The following is a 13,265-nucleotide window of genomic DNA, read 5'->3' on the forward strand; positions in this document are numbered from 1 at the left end:
AAGTCAACATCTTCAGTAATGGCCTCTAAAAAAAAAAAGTTTGTTTGAAGACACACATTAAAACTGGGAAGCTCAGTTATGCACTGTCAGTCGTTCCAGTAGCTTCCTACTACGGTATGTGTCTAGGGATAAAGAGCTGGAACTAATTTCTCCTTTAATTCCATTTTTAAGATTTCTATAATCTCCATATACAGTTCTTTGACCTGGTCTCCCTTCAACATTTCTCTTTCTTCACTTCCTTGGCTGTACCAGCCTACCTTTCAAAAGTTGCCTCACATATCCTTAGAACCAAAATGGTCATAAGGTCCATACTATAATCTTCACATCATCTTCATGATACTGCCCATATTGCACCTCTAGATCTAAAATCTGATTGAGACAGAGGAAACATTTGTAAATCAAAAATGTTGCAAAAATCATGGCAAAAGTGCTTAAAAAAGATTTTACAGAAAACATGAAATTAAATTGTCTCACACATGCTAAATATCTGTCTTTTCGCTGGCTCCATGCTACTGCATGTTTATCCTTCTCTTTCATGTAACAATCTAAAAGCAGAGTTTCCTCTTCTGTGACGTGATCAGCACCACACATTACTACAATCTCGCAGCCAAACCTGAAAAAAATTGCTTAACTATTACTGCTCTAGGAATGTATTTAGCATGATACAAACCCCATACACCCAGCTGAACCGAACAGCCCCTCACTGTTCTGTCTGAATGTCTGGGCATCAACATCCCAACTCAGGTAGAAACTCGAAGTTCACAGGACTCAGCTGAGACACAAGGGCCACTCTTTCAGAGGGGTGGGAGACAGGGTCAAGGGTCTTACTGAGACTGGACTCATTAACTGACACATGGACTTTATTTTGTTATATAAGTGCAACACCACCAACAACTGTTATTTAACACAAATGAAAGACACAGAAAACATGAAGGCTTGAACCCCCTTTTCTTGTCCTTCATGACTTTCAAAGCACAATTTCTGTTGCTTCTCAAGAAGTGTTGACAGACCGTGTATCAGGTACATGTGCTACCTCTTTCCATCTTCCATTCTCCTCCTCTCTCCCTCTCTCTTTATGCCCTGAGAAAAGATGTCAAGTCATATGAAATGACAAACACTCTTACTCTCCTTTGGAACAAGCAAAGCCAGACCATACAACACTACTTCCCCAATGCCCACACAATCGTAAGTTCAAAGCAAAAGCCAAAGTCACTTTAAAAACACATTCAAGAGCAAGAGCAACACAAACTAAAAGAGAAGACTTTATAATCCTTTCTTTAGAAGGATTAAACATTGTTTAGATTAAAAAAATGGGTATCTTCACTCTGGGCTGGTAACAAAAACTGCAATGTATAAACAATGTCATTTCTTTTTATCCAATGCACCTGCAGCAAAATTTGATGGGTAATGTAGTACAAAAAGAATTTTGCCCCAAATGCTCTTTAGTTCAAATACTTACATTGATTACTTAGCATCAGTTATTATACATAAGCAAAAAAAACTGACCAACAATAAAAACCTACAACAACAGAGGGGACAAGAACTAGTGGGACAGACTGATTTGTGAAGCAGAAACTGTCTTTTACTAGATGACTGCACAGAGCTTGGGATAATGGTACTGCAATCTGATTAGCATGGCTCACTACTTTTATTAAATAATAATTTACAATAACGAACCCTCAGATGATAGAGATTAAAATAATTCAATATTACAGTAAATTCAGGTGGTACTAAATACATGACCAAATTTGATTCTTAGAAGAGATTCTAGCATATATGTTAACTGATCATCAGGACTCTCCTTCTCCGAATTAACTGCTCCATGTCAGCTGTGTGTATACATCACATCAGGGACACTAACCCCTATCGCTTCATCTCCATTTCTGCTATCTCGCTGACATAGTGGCACATCCAAACACCTAGCAACAACCTTCCTCTGCAGTGGATATACAGATAAAATGAAGCCCGCTCATCAGTCCAAGCCAGAGAGGGTGTGCAACGTGGAGCCCCACTCCAGTGCAGAAGTTAAAGGTCTTTTCAAAAGGAGAAACCGGTCATCTCAGTGCACGCACAAAAAGCCCCCAAGGAAGAGGCTCGTGTTTCGGCACTGCCTTGAGCTCCACAACCACCTGCCTTTTGCTAGAGTCACCTACAGTCAGGTAAGCAGGACACCATCAGCTTTGATAAGAGTCCCAGGTAACACTGAAGGATAGCGGAGAGGGCCCAGAGGTCAACCCTGGAAGAAAATATATTGGCACCTGCTCTCTTTCGGATGTTTCAGCTTAGGAGCAAGGGAAAATTCTTGTTCTAAACAAGACAATAAAAACTTGGATTTCTTTTTTGACAGTCGCACACGTACATGAGCAAAAGGAAGCATAAAAGCAAAATATGAAAAAACATCCCAAGTAGAAGGCAATGTGCTTATAAATTAATTATACTCTTTCAACTATCGGCTGCTTGAAAAGGACAACTGCATAGACCAAAGAGCTCTGTTACACACCAGAATTTTTATTGCTGCAAACAGAATTAATTCAAAAGGAAAACCACCTCACTCATCTTAAATTTTAGGATGGAACAACAGCCATTAATCATGTGAAGAACTGATGTAATGCACGCCTTCAAGAGTCCTCTCCAGCCAGGGATGCTGCGAGACACATTCCTTCTCGCTTTCATTCCTAGTTGAGTTTCCATCTGCTGCCAGACTTTTATCAAACCTAGCTACTTGCTACAGAGATATTAAATTAACACTTGCCTGCCTTTGTAGCCTATTCTCCGAGATGCAAACCCATCCCTCCTCTCAGACAGGACATTGTAAGCCTCCCAAGGGCAAGAAAGATGCAGATGTGCTGAAGGAGATGAAAGAAGCAGCTCATGCAAGCAAACCCCAATTTCTTATGTAGAGGCCTTTCAAGTTGTGCTTGTATGCTAAAGAGACAGGAAATTTCCTTAAAAGCCAAAGAAAAAGATGCTTTCACGTTGAGAAGGGAACCATCACCATTTTGATACAAGGTACAGTTACATTATCTGCAGGAAATTCTGCAGTTTAAAGAGCATAACAGAAAGGAGAGGAAAGAAATCCCTCAAACGAATGTGTGACTGCAAAAATGACTGGACACTGCCTTCACAGAAGGGGAGAAAGCAGAGAATGCAAGATTTACAGGGCTTGCTGTAAGGCCGGGAACAGAACTATTTCTTCTACATCTATTCCCATGCCAGGTGCTCAGCAAACCACGTATTTATGGGTTTATCACAGGAAAGGGGCCATGGCTTTTAAAAGCAGTCACCTTTCCCCACTGTACTGTTTAGCAACTCAATAGGTAAAAGCAGGGAATTAACCTCAAGCACAATTATATATTTAAAATCCATTCTTGCCTGCTGCTATTCAAATATTTCTTTGTGTTCCCCAAGAAAGAATCCAGTAAATTATGTTCTGCCCCACTTTGACCTGTGACTATTTTTCATCTGTGAATTCTGGGTTGTTCCTGTTCTGCTTTTAAGGCAAGCTTAGGCGGCAGATTGTTCTGCATGGTCTGGCACCATTAGATTGCATTCTGCAATTCTGCATGTCACTCTCCTGGAGAGAACCATCTGCTCTACAGGTTTTAGATGCTGACCACCTGGGTGGAAGCAACTTCATTAAAAATAAAAAAAAAGTACTTTTGCACAGTACTTCCACTTACTTAGGTAGTACATGTATAACAACAATATTCTCTGTGTTTTTAAAAATACATTACATATACGCTTTCTAGTTACTACGGTATCTGGTAATCAAGGAGTTCTTGGTTTTATAATTTTGTTTCAATTTAGTGTGTTTTTCTGTAGTGCCTTAAACTTCTGCAGAAATTTGATGGATCCTTTCACATCAGCACCACTGACCTCGCTGGAGCAGATACCTAGAAAATATATATGGAGGCTCTAAATTAATTTAAAATTCATAAGGAATAGTCAATACTGAAGTTTGAACAGGTAAATGGAATAGTTATATCAAAGAGGAGGAATTAAAAAGGGAACTAACTTTTTTTTTTAGTTGAAAAACATAAACAGCATATAAAAATTATGCTCTGAGCTGGGAAGTGCCTCATTAATCAAGTCAGCATGTATGAATGGGGAGCTTTTCAAAACCTTTTAACATCTGCCTGATTCTGTCCCTTGGAAATCCTTTTCCATTTCAGTAGGATGAAACAAAGACCTAGTCAGAGTACTTTCTAAAAGCCTTTGGCTACAGACAGCCCACAGCATACACCATTATATACAAATCCTCGGTGCGGGGGCGGGGGTGGGCAGGGAGGTACAAGGAAGTTAACTCAGTCTTCAAATCCTACCATTTGCTTGGGTGTTGTTTCCTGCGAATTCATAATCCATTCCAATTTACCGTTTTAACCCCTGAAATATTCTGCTTTCTGGAACACTACCATTATTATTTGTATCGCTTGTTTGACACTGTGCTCCTCTGAATAGTAAATAAGCAAACTACACGTTTCATCCATGTCCCGTTCCCATTACACCCTTACCCTCCATGTGAGCCAGCTACTGCCAAAACCTTGCTGACAAATGAAATTAATATACCTTTCCAAAGAATAATGCATCAAACCTCCACATGCTCCAAGAAAATATAAAAGGCCATACCACGCAATTTTCAAGGTTTTTTAAAATATGGGGTTTTTACGACTTTGGCACAAAGATTAGAGCAACGTATCTAGCCACTCTATAGAGCAAACTTGTCTTGCTGTTCCCAGAAGTGTGCGTTTCTTTCGAATTCATTTCCATCGCAGCATCTGAATCAGGTCATTCTTTAGCTCTTCCTCATCTCTGCTGGTAAGAAACAGCAGCCCAAATGAACAGAACTAATAAAATCTATATATAGAGAGAGATGCATACACACTATAACAAACACAATCAAAAATAGTGGTTAAATACCACCGAGGGTTCATCTGTTCTGAAGTGACTATACCGAACACTGTAAAATACCATTTGCAATCTCTGACTGCGCTTGACGCCCATGTTAAGGAAGGGTGATAGCAAGACGCCAAAGAGCAATACCACTAGGCATGTTTAGACTAAGTAATGAACACATTGACCCATGTTCTTGCCAGGTCAACTGCACAAATAATGTTTTGCTCTTTAGAAGTAGCTTTCCTTAGAGAACTTCCAATTAGTTTATTAACCAATAAATAAAGTTTCCCAGCAATTACTACGTACCCGTTCTTTTGCCCTTCCCCAGAAACTGTAGTGAGAAGATGCAGCGTCACTAGCACAATCACAACAGCGATCAGCCATCATACCCTCTACAACCTCTGGAGCTTACAGCTCAATCCAGCTACCACAGGCTTAACTCAGCCTAGCAGAAATAACTGTTTTCTTCTCCTTCTGGAGACAATCCAGTGACAAAAATATCATTACAAGCAAGATGTTCAGTAGTACAGAACTACAGCCACCCCAAACTGTGTTAGGGACCATACAAGTTGTCACTTCCACAGTCAATATTGTTGCGAAGCAAAAACCAGCGGCTGCCTATGCGCTGCTTATGCTAAGAACAGCAAACAGCTGCCAAGGGTAATCGGTCCGCCCAAGCAATACATAATGAGCTAACAAATAAAATAAGGAACAGAAAAGGCACATTAGATTCCAGAAAAAGTTGCTACTAATGTAGGAACCAAAACAGTGTTAATGCGTAGTTCTCTGTGATACTTATTGCTACATACTGTAGCTACCTCACCGAATAAAAGATTAAACAGAACTAGTATAGCTTTCTCTGACTTCTAGAAACACCAAAGCAGGAAGGCTGTACCGTACCTCGGGACAACAAGTAACCTAAAGGATACCTACTTCAACCTTACTTGCACGTACGCTATTACAAAATTAGGAGACACCTAAAAGGTGCTTGCTGGACAAAATATTTGGAGCAAAATGTTAATAAGCAAATAAAAGCACAGCTGAAAGCTCTGCAAACGTGAGCAGTGACACAGAGGAGAGAAGATTTGTGCTCCGCTCTGGCAGAGTGCACGTGGGTACAGAGCCCTTAAGGTGTTCCCGAGACCAGAGCCACTATATTAAAACTCCCTTCAGCAAATACTCTGCCTAGTTATGAAATATTAACTACAGCAAGAATCATCCCTCAGGATTAACAGCAGTCATCTGTTAAGCAGAGGGACAAGCTTTATGTCTCCTTTGAGAACCGCAGCAAACGGCGCTCGCTGCCATTCTTATTTCAAAAGCCATCCTCAGTAAATGAATTAGAAGTTGATTCTTCCTAAGTTGGGAGCAGAGAACACACATGCCTGATTCCAGAGCAAAAGGAGGTCTTTTAATATCCAATTCCAGAGGAAAAAAGGCCACTTAATATCCCTTTAAATGAGATATTGTATTAGGTACTTCAGCAATGTCACATCTGTTACGGCAGTCTACCCCAGATGTAGTGTCTAAAATCACTACATAGCAGTATTCCAGCACTCACTGTAGTATTACTACTAGCGTTACCAAATGCAGAAAAACCCATGCATTTCATACTATGGGATACGAGACACAAAAAAAGAGCTAAAAGCTTCAAACCCAACCAGGGGCTAATGTCGTTTATCTGTTTAAATTCCAAAGCTGCACAACTCATAAGAAAACTCCAAGATGAGAACTGTAATAAATTTAAGTTCCTTTGCAAACAGAAGTACTTCTAATGAACTTTTAAAAAAAAAAAAAACCAAACCACAATCACCCCCAACTCAGAGACATCTAAAGCAGACCCCATTTTCCTTGAGGGAAAAGACGGACATTCTTCCTTACACTAAGATTTTGCCCCCTTTTTTTTAAAGCAATGCTGCATCTTTTTCCATAATTTATTAAAATCTTTTAACAAATATACTTGAGATTAACTAATGCATCTTGACATTTCCTCACACTCCAGGAGTCAATTTAAACAGCTTGTTTTCAAACAAACTTTGTGTTTCCTTCCTGCAGATGGATATTCAACAGGTGCTAAGGCAACTCTGAGATTCACTGTAAATGAGCCTATTGAAGTGATCTGGATTAAAGACAGAACTAAAATGGGTTTTCTTCTTCCTTTTTAAAATGCAAGCCCTTTCAACTCTGTTTATAATGGACCTTTGCAAAAAACAAAAGAAAACAAAAATTGAATTTGCTTTGCTGCAGATATGACTAGATGCCTTGCAAAAGAAGGGACGAGCCATAGATGGTGGCAGGAACTTTTCTCCAGCAGTTGGAGGGGTGTCGTATGCTTTGAGGCTTCACAAGGCGCCTGCCTACATCCAGAGAAAGGGTATCTCAGCCATCTGGCCTCCATTCTGAATCCAAGACATTCTCTAGACTTCAAAGGGAAACTAATGGGCAAATCTGACTTTCCAGGGTTGGGCAGGGGTTACTGCCTTGCTCCTGACTTCAGACTTCTGAGCTTACTTTGTAGGTGAAAGATCCCACCCTTTTGCACGGTGACCCTGATGTTTTAAATCTCACATATGAACCACGACAGCTGATAAAGAACTGGCACACTGGTATTAAAAATCTGCAGCTCAGTTTCACCAATCTAAAAAACTTTCAGAGGAAGTTCTGCATTAACTATATATCAGCCCTTAGACACAGCATTTAAAGGACAGCCAAGATAAAGCAAAAACTCGCACTGATTCCATGTATTTCTGAGGAAAGGAAGGGACCGAGAGAGGAAGGGAGCTCCAGAAAGAGCAAAGAGAAACAATGGGAACAGCCAAGGCCAGATGTGTTGAGAAGGCAGAGAGAGGAGCGAACAGGTGGTCACGGATGGCTTTGAAAGCTGATGTGGGAAAGAGATGCAGAGGAAGATGACTGGACGAGAACTTGCACCGGGCTTTTGACAAAGCAAAGGTGCTGCTGTGTTTTCAATATGAGACAGCTTAGCACAACACAAATTGCTCCAAAAACATATTGCATGGTGCTTTAAGAAACAGAAATTTCCAAGCGATTTAGATTTTCTTGTTTGAGAGTGACTGTTTTCTAATCTAAGAAGAGAACACCTGAGAGAGTGTGGTAAGTTCTCCCCAGAACAAGAAGTTTAGCTTTCCTCCCCCCACCATACTTTCAGCAAAAGGTTCTGGTGAAACAAAATGGGATTTAAAAAAAAAAAAATTAAGCAGACTTAAGTAGCTCTCAGCCCCAGTGTTCAAGCAGTCTTCACCCAAACATGAAATAGAAACAGATGTAATATTGGGTGCCTGTCCCAGGAAGACTGGGAACACCACATCAACCACTTAAGATTCTGCAAAAGGAAAATACAGAGGGAGGAGGAGACAACATCAAAAAATCACCACTTCAAGTCTCCATAGCCTGGATGAGGAATACAGCTAAAAGCTTCCCAGCAAAACTAAATACAAAGTTAAATACACATTGGCTTTCCTTATATGAGGTTAGCTGGCTTCTTTAAGGACGGCATAAAGAGGATACAACCAAGAGCAAGCAGAAGATCATTTATCACCAGAGACAAAAAAATCTTTATAAACAGACTTTATGATTGAAAAGGAGAAATAGTAGTAAATGGATGGTAAGGCATCAGAAATTACTTTTCAACTGATATTCCCTGGAGTACAACAAAATGAAACTTGCAAGGATAGAATTCAAAACCCTGGGAAGACTGCAGCAAAACAGGGTACGGGCATCCCTCACCAAGAGATACATCTAGTATATAATCAGCTAGTATTTAGTATACAAGTAACAAACACAATTGCAAACCAAGCCATAATTTTGAGCACTGGCACAAGCAATATTGCTACTTTTGAAGAAGAATGTTAGCTTATTTACTGTAAACACCTCAAATATCTTAACATCTATGTCAAATGTATACACTGATGCTTCACCAGGATAGAGTGCAGTATGTGTGCACATATACACACAAGTGCATGAAACCCAGCTCAAAATAAGTGTAAGCTTTGTATCTTGTGCGTTCATACACATAGACCGATTTCAGATTCTCTTTAAGCCTAGAAGTGAACAGGTGACCCCCCCTTACACTGGTTCCACAGAGAATTATTTCAATGAAAACAAATACAACCTTTTCATCTTTTGAGCAAATTTCACAAGTATAATTTAGGCATATTTACCAGATAGAAATCATAGCGATGAAGCGTCATGCTGTACTGATGACAAAAGCATTATAGCTCATTTGACACAGGATGACTCAAATATTGTCTATGATTATCCTGCAATAGTCATATCAGATTTTCCATATAGTAGCAATATAAGGACTACAACAAATTACTTTTCAAGAAATGTTGCATTTCTCCTATAATTTAAGTATCATACCATAAAAAAATGAAAAAAGCATTACATGCTTTGGCTATGCATATTAAATATTCCCAGATTATATGTTTGACTTGACTTTACCAGGTACTGGTATTTATTCTTTCCCGAGCATTCATGAAAATACTTTATTTCAAAGAAATGACAGAGTACCTTCAGCTTCCCTAATAAGCAAATGTAATTTCAGCCTAAGGGTTCGTGGCAGTCTCAGCTAATCATGCTCCTGGCCATTGCAGTCCCCTTCGCTCCCTTGCTCCAGCTTCTGGTCTTGGACATCCTCAAGCAAAATGAACTGCTTCAGCACACTAAGCCAGCAAAAAACTAAGCACTATATTTAATTACATAATTTTTGCCAGGTTAGATTTCAGTGGGCTTGGCATGCTGGAACAGCTGAACATGGGTCCAGGGGAGCTCCTGAGCCCGGGGGGGCAGGACAGCCAGCGGGCAGGTCAGGCTGCTGCCAACAGAACAGCCCCCAGCCAGCCAAACGCCGCTCGAAAGGTCAACAGCCACGCTGGAGGAAAGGGTCACTTACACTGGCTCAGCATTTCAGGAGGTGAAAGGAAGATGGCGGATCTAGATGCCCAGCTCTGCTCACCTGAGGAAACACCTTCTGCAGGACTTCTTTCGCTCTCTTCAACCAAGAATACGTATAATGGTATTACTATAATAATTCAGTGGTTGGGTCAGGCCAAAAAGGATATTTGCAGTTACGTGGCTGGCAAACCAACAGCAGTGACAGTACAAGAACATGCTCTAAATTCCTTATGTAACGAGCCGAATTTACTATTACAGCCAATTTTACAAAACTGTCTCAGCATTTTAACTTTAAGCCCAAAAAAGCAACAGTACATACTAAAAAAAATAATATGAAGAGCAATCTCTTCATATATCTGAAAAAAGGAAGCAATTAAGACTTGTACTTTTTCCAATATCATCAAGGACACTGGAAAATTGCAGAGAAAAGAAGATTGCCAGGAATTACACTATTTTTGTAGATGAAAGGATGGGGAAGAAGTGGGAGGAGAATGAGCTATCTTCCATATTGTGTAGTTAATTTTCCAATTGAATTGTCAGCGCAATGCTTTTACTTCAAAGTTTACCACACAATTGCAGAGACATGAACCACTATCAAATCTTCCAAACGGAGCTCAGATTTTCAGTCCAGAACTACATTATCATCTTTATACTATCATCTTCATAAAATAAGCTGTTCTAAAAACTCACAGAAAGGTGAGGTTGCTCCAAATCCCAATGTAACAAGCATGGGTCAAACAGTTAGTTTCTCCAACTCCCTGCTTTTTCTATCCAAAAACGGGGTTGCATTAAAATTTCTTGCTTTTCTGTATCTTAAATCAAGATACTCAGTATATCAGCCATAACCTTTGAAATACTGTACTTGTGAGGCTGCAGATTACATGTTATTTTTTGGAGGATGGAGTTCTCTCTCCTGCAAGAAGTATCAAACACTACTGAATTTGGACTCAAAGATGCATTGCACAAATGGCTTCAAAAGCGTTATTTATGCAATGGAGAAGAAAGCAAGGACGGATAACCATGAAAGACCATCAGGCACTGGCATTGTCAAAAGCCTCCACTAGACACGCTCACACAGCTTGACTGCATCTGCAGAATAAGAAACTACTGAAAAATATACACCTGTGACATATTTTAAAAATATACCTGCTCCCTTCTGTTTGATTCAAGAATCTTCCCCAGACCACACCGCCCTCACGGTTTGATTACATATTGAAGTAATGCACATAATCTGGGTCTCCATGGTACCTGCTAAGAAGCCACCGAAATGAAGACTTTCCACACATGGAAAGCAGTGATATTAATATACTAATTATATGTTTCTTCACAACGATATTTAAAACCATCTTAAACAGCCACAATACTTAAGGAAAGGACAGGAGACAGCATTTTTCCTGCAATGTAGAGTAAGTTTTTCTGCATGATTAAGCTAAAAGGACAGCCATTGTTTGTCATAATGTCTATCAAAAGATTTAAAAGTCACTGGAAGTGTGTGATGATAATAGAGAATTAGGAATTTCTCATCTCTCAAATAATCTTTCTCGCACCACCTTACTTATCATTTTATCCTCAGGAAGAGGATAAAAGGCTCCTATCCTGGACAACATTTACTAAGTAGATTGCTGGTTTCCCTTACATAGTTTATTAAGCAAGAATGCAAACATAATCTTAGTTTTAAACTTCATCATAGGCCAAAAGACTAGGCTTTTCCTTTTTCATGTGATTTTCACTATGTGGTATTTCTTCTCATTTCTTATTGATACTTTCAAAACCAAACAACTGTTTTATTTGTGACATGAAACACATGGTGTTTCAGCAGTAATAATAATAATAGTAATAATAATAATGATAATAATAATAATAATAATGATAATAATAATAATATCATCCTATCCTTCCACCTAACTGCATCGTGATGAAGGGTTTTCTTCTCTTCTGTTTGTTTTACAAGTCCTATTGACACAGAAGTGCAGGAAAGGATGCACTCTTGGAACATCTGATGGATCAAAATTGGAAGGTGCTGGGCAGAAAGTATCATCTATTACTTCTTCCTTAAGTAGTCTCATAAGATAAAGGTGGTTTTTTAATATATAAAACTATAAAACTTCACTCTTCAGTCAAAGTACATCATATAGTTTAACTAAAGAAATCTCTAGTATCTAAAGTCTTATGAGGAGGCTTCCCCCCCCCCATTACTCAACCTCTAGTAGAAATTTCTCATTGGAGCATAACTGAGCAATTCAAAGAATCAGCTTTGGAATTCCTACTGGTTAGGATTTCTAAATTATTCTCTTCCGCTTTCTCCTTTCTAGTATTTACCTTTACACCAGGCTTTCCGTGCCTGTTTCTAAATGACATAGATATCATGTGAGTAATCTCCTCTGGTTGAAAATGTAATTTATTTTAATTGGAACTGAAAACTTGTTTGAGGGGTGGCAGGAGGAAACTGTTCCTATTTCCTGCTATAGTACTCTCAGCATCTAATTACACCCATAAAGAGGAACAATGGGGAGGCTGTGTGTTATTCCGTTTAATGTGGTTAATTACACGATTCCCTGTATGCATGCAAATACACCAGAGCCTCACAACTGATACAGCACCCACACAGCATGTTTATCAGCTGTAACAATTGTGCTTTGAGATCACATACGGTATACTCTCTAGAACAAATACTTATTTGCTGGAAAAGGTTTCTAGTTCACAAGAAAAAATGGAAAACGCAGCAGAACAGACACCGAATCAGAAATTCTAACCATTAGCATCTGTATTTTCCACAAAATTCTTGCCAATATGAATTAATTTCTTGCAACTAGAAACATACCCTTCTTACTGAAATACCTTTCCACATACTTTTCCTGTAGATAGATACTTTGGAGAGGTCCTTTTTTATACCACCATAACTCAAAATACTAACAAGAGTTGAACCAAACACTTCACTTCCAAAAGTTTGAAGAGATTTGGGCCACCTCAGAATGCAATAAAGGTACCAGTCAGATTTTTTTGCCAGTCAGACTCTGTGCCCAGGCACTCCTGAGGACACAAAAATCGTATTTTAAATATTATCTATCACTGAGGCCAAGGTTTCAGTTGGGACGATGACACATCAGGTGGATGGATCCTCTTCATTATTACCCTCTCTTCAAAGTCTTGCATAAGCAATACTTTGTGAATCCAAAGGCAGACAGAGGGTAGGTGGTCAAGGAGGGTACAGATGAGACAGCTGCAGGCACTCATAACGGCCTCTGCGAACACCATGCTCTCCTCCATACACTTCCGTAAGCTTCATGGGGAATAATCATCACTCAGGCACTGCAGATTAATAGCTATTAATGATAGCTCAAATGTCAACACTGTCTGTCCCAGGAAGCACACGAGAAAGGATTTGGTCTTGAGAAAAGACAGACAACTCAGTGCTCAGAGAACAACTCTTCCAAGGTCAGATTTTTCAAGAATAG

At 39.4% G+C, this 13,265-nt stretch overlaps 1 protein-coding gene across 1 annotated transcript in view; it reads right to left on the minus strand.

Moving 5' to 3' along the window:
• PPP3CA (protein phosphatase 3, catalytic subunit, alpha isozyme) overlaps nt 1-13,265 on the minus strand; it is a 130,780-nt gene that overhangs the window by 92,207 nt on the left and 25,308 nt on the right. The gene's annotated exons all lie outside the window — the stretch shown is intronic.

The sequence above is a fragment of the Pygoscelis adeliae genome, unplaced genomic scaffold (genome assembly GCF_000699105.1).
Source record: "Pygoscelis adeliae isolate BGI_AS28 unplaced genomic scaffold, ASM69910v1 Scaffold87, whole genome shotgun sequence".
NCBI classification, from domain to species: domain Eukaryota; kingdom Metazoa; phylum Chordata; class Aves; order Sphenisciformes; family Spheniscidae; genus Pygoscelis; species Pygoscelis adeliae.